At 34.8% G+C, this 4,762-nt stretch overlaps 1 long non-coding RNA gene across 1 annotated transcript; it reads right to left on the reverse strand.

The window, feature by feature from the left end:
* Window positions 1-1,900: 1,900 nt before the first annotated feature.
* On the reverse strand, window positions 1,901-3,685 carry LOC125186504. Its single transcript, XR_007170457.1, has 2 exons — window positions 3,454-3,685; window positions 1,901-2,274 (listed from the first exon to the last, which is right to left on the reverse strand). It is a non-coding gene; the product is annotated as an uncharacterized LOC125186504 (long non-coding RNA).
* Window positions 3,686-4,762: the final 1,077 nt, after the last annotated feature.

The raw sequence follows: 4,762 nt of genomic DNA on the forward strand, positions 1-4,762 counted from the left end.
TAGATTTAGAAAATAGATGGCCAAGATTAAAAAAGGATAATAGAACATTATATGGAAGAAGGATATGATATATATGTATATATATGGATGTATTCAGATTAATGTGTAAAAAATCTGTTAAAACACAAATCTAATCTTCATCCATTGATTTCTTCCATCCAATGGCCGATTTATATGCCATGTGTAATTAATTAAATCAATTAAAAAATCAAAAAGGTCATAATAGGAAGATTATATTTATACCGTTATTTCCATCCCATGATTCTCTCCCTCCAATTCAGACGTGATATTTCAACATTGATCTTCTTTATTGTTTTTCCTTTATTAAATATAATCCCCCAGAAACTCACCCATATGGAAGATTTATGAGTGAGAGAATCATTGCAGTCGAATTCTTTTGAAATTTATGCATATTGCGATCGAATTCCTTTGACATTATTCTGTTTCATTGTAACTGCATTGACATTATTATTCACGGACGATCGGGAGATATTATTTCATTATAATTCTTTGAATCCTCTAGTATGGAAGAAGACAATTTTGATTTATTATTATGATTTATGAATCGAGATGTTTCACATACCATTGTTTTATTCGTTGTCGTCGAGGGTGAAGGGAGAAATGAGTGGAAGGTGAGAGAAGGGAGGTGGATCGTCTCAAAAAATTGAATGATATTTTGCCGCTGAATTTTCGGAACATGCAGTTTTGAAACTGCTACAGTTTTTAATGTACAGAAAATAATGTACGCGTAATGTCTAATAATGTACAGTCTGAATGGTAAATAATGTACGTGTTTCAGGGAATAATGTTTAGGCTAAGTAGAACTAAATAATGTACGCCAAGTGGCCTTTAATGTACGTGCGTAATACTAAATGATGTACCTTTGTAAGTATTTAATGTTTGGCGAGACTTAGTTTAATGTACGAAAGAATTAGTTTGATGTCTTGTAGCACGTTGCAACCATACCCTTTGGGTTTAGCAATCCATTGGGCTAGGTTGTAGTACCAACCGATAACGAAAACTTCACAAAGAGCAGAGAGATAACTCTTTTCCCTTTAGGTTTAGCAATCCATTTGGCTAGGGCATATTACCAACAATTTCCTATAATTTCTGTTTGTATCCTTTGGGTTTTTGGTTTCACACGGATCATGATGTACGATATGGCTTCGTAATGTACGAACGACTTAGTTTAATGTACAAAAGGCTTGGTTTAATGTCTTGTAGCACGTTGCATCCATACTTTTTGGGTTTAACAATCAATCGGGCTAGGTTGTAGTACCCACTCACAAAATGAAATCATCACCAAGTGTAGGTTTGAATCATTCCCCTAGGGGTTTAGCAATTCATAGGGCTAGGGTATAGTACCACAACATGCATTGATTTTCATTTTTTATGTGTATTTAGGATTTCATACAGTAAATAATATAGAAAAATTGGCTTTAATGTACATACATCATACTAAATGATGTACCTATGTAAGGATTTAATATTTGGTGGGATTTAAATCCATACCCTTTGGGTTTAGCAATCCATAGGGCTAGGTTGTAGTACTCACTCACAAAATGAAACCATCACCAAGGGTAGGGAGTTTGAATCATTCCACTAGGGCTTAGTAATCCATGGGGCTAGGGTATAGTACCACCACATGCATAAAATTTCGGTTTCTAATGTGTGTTTTGGATTTTATGCAGGAAATAATGTACGTATATAGTCTCATAATGTATATGTCTAACAATGAATAATGTACGAATGTAGTAGTTTAATGTATATTTTTTCGTCAATTTGGTTTTAGCCATTTTGGTAATGTACATATTTATGGTGGTAATGTACAGTACATTAGTAGCAAATAATGTAACAATTAACCTGAATACTTTAACCTAATAATTGTAAGAATACAACAGAGACTACTACACAAAACAATAAATAATTGAATCTTACAAGAACGGCTCTAACTCCTTGCCTTTAGTGAACGTTGTGCTACTGGGTTGGTACTACACCCTAGCCCCATGGACTATTAAACCCTTGGGGAATGGATATAACTTCTGCCCCACATCAAACAACTTATAATCTACATTAAAATACAATTTTCGCACATCATAATCTACAACAAAATAATAATGTAGCACATCTTTAAACATCTTTAAAGCTTGTCGTTGCGTTAATGTAGTGGGCATATCATCGTCAAAGTCATTCTCGAATCGATTCTTGCACTCGTTGAACCTATTCTTGCCACCCTAACGCCCTCTTCATGAAGATTTCTTGACCTTTTTGTACCTATTCAGAAACAAAGTGGTAGAGTGGATGAATTGATGTAGAAATACAACCCCTATATGTTGCTTTGAAAGAGTAATGTACTACATTAATGTCATAATGCACTAAATTCATGATAGAATGCATAATAATGTTGTAACCAAACTGATTTGGATGTGTGCACTGTAAATTATTTATATAATAATGTAGCAACATATGACATACTAATGTCCACATATGATGTATCAAAACAACATTAAGATCAGTAGTAGCTATTCATGTACTAAAGTGTGTCCATAATGTTCCATACAAACAATATTCACTGCTACTACACTTAAAGTTATTGATTTGTATTGACAAAATGTATATTTATAACGTAACAATGTAGTATCCAATGATGTACAAATGTATGGTAATGATGTAGCAAACCAACATCATGTACAAAACTTAATACATAATGTACCATAAATGTGTTCATAATGCAGCAACATAACATACCATAATGATTTCTACAACATTAATGTAACAAAACTACCCAAAAATGAAGCTTCACCCACAAACGGTAAACAAACAATGTACACTGCTTTTGTGTAGAAAACTTCAAAGTTTGTTTACCATAATGAACCTTTAGCGCATAATAATTTATTCCATTGATGAACTAAACTGTATTGATGATGTAACATGAATGCGATTTTGTTACATAATGCGTCAATGATAGGATATAATGTAACTTCTGACATACAACAATGTACAGAAACAGGTTAACAATGTTTATGCGAAAATTTGAAACAAAACAGCAGTTCCCAGAAACTATAAAGAACGAAAAACCCTAGATCAATCAAACCAACTTATAAATCAAATTTGATACCACACAATGTACCAAAACAATCAAACAGCAGTTCCCAGAAACTATAAAAAACGAAAAACCCTAGATCAATCAAACCAACTTATAAATCAAATTTGATACCACACAATGTACCAAAACAATCAAACAGCAGTTCCACAAACTTGAATCCACGAGAAATTGAAGCAAACTTGAATTTTGGGCCTTACCCAGAAACTAAAAAGAATGAAAAATCCTAGATCAATCAAACCAACTTATAAATAAAATTTGATACCACACAATGTACGAAAACATTCAAACAACAGTTCCGCAAACTTGAATCCACGGGAATTGAAGCAAACTTGAATTTTCGGGCTTACCTTTTACCCCACAGTCGAAATCAAAAGTAAATTGAACTGGACCCGCCACCCAAAATTAATTTCATGGGTATGAACCGGGATTCCGTCGTCGTGGTAGTCGCCGTTTCACCCTGATGAATTCCGATCATGGAGATGAGGGAAGGTACAAGCAGTTTCGCTAGAGTTGGCGGCTAGGGTTCTGCGGGATTTCGAAATGCCAGGAACGGAGGAGAGAGAGAGAAGTAATGGGAGGAGAGAGTGGGATGGGAATGAAATGATGAGGAGTTGAATTCCCATAAATGACGGTCCTGCTAATTAGAAACCGAATTGTTAAACAATTTTGTGCCAAAATTGCCCTGCGATGTACGAAATTAGTGTCATAATGTACCGCCTAGGATTTAATCTAAAACCATTAGATTAGTGGATCCTAGGGTGTATATTAGTCCTATGTTTTATACTAAGGTGGGAAAAGGAGGGTAATGCATCCCTATATATATATATATATATATAGGGGCACACTATGGTGCCACCTATATTAAAGTAACAATGTAACACCATTTTTAACCGTCAGATCTCCTCTATAGATGGCTTAGATTGGATTGTAGAAATAGAATACGGAATGCTTGGTTGTTCACAATATGTTGCTTACCAGGATAATTTTGTCTTTTTATTGGAATTAAATTCAAAACGGGAATGGAAAATCTAGGTTATTTGGGCGTTGATTCATACTCTCTCTTCCACTCAGCTATAACGCACGCCCACTACGTGAAAACTGAATTGTTTCTCTCTCCAAATCTCCCAATCCGATCATCAGCGGTTTCTCCCAAAATCGGTTTCTCCGTCAGCGATTTATGTTTCTCTTCTTTACTGGATGCGATTGCCCCATTAACGGTTTCTCCCAAAATTGGTGCTTGAAGTTTGCTGTCAGTCAGCCTCCGTCTTCTCCATCCGATCGATTTGTGTTTCATTACTGGTTAGTATGACTGCTTAGTGAAGGTTTAGGGTTTATTGTGTAGTGATTATCCTCTTCTTGGTTATTTTCGGACCTGTTTTCACCACCATTCCTCCAAAATTTTAGATCGCAATAGCGTGTTATCTTGGGTTCATTAAGTGAATGAAACTTACTCAGTCTCTGGATTGCATTTGTATGAATTGGTGTTTGCTTGGTTACTCTTTTGAAATACGGGAATGTGTATAGACCCTGGTTCCGAGGTATTCTAGGATGCTTTGTTCTATTTTGTTGTTTGCTTTGTTCTATTTTGTTGTTTGCTTCAGTGTAATTTAAATGTATTCGTTTGCTTTATGAAAGATTGAATTTTTGCTTATTCTA

The sequence above is a fragment of the Salvia hispanica genome, chromosome 5 (genome assembly GCF_023119035.1).
Source record: "Salvia hispanica cultivar TCC Black 2014 chromosome 5, UniMelb_Shisp_WGS_1.0, whole genome shotgun sequence".
In the NCBI taxonomy this organism is placed as follows: Eukaryota; Viridiplantae; Streptophyta; class Magnoliopsida; order Lamiales; family Lamiaceae; genus Salvia; species Salvia hispanica.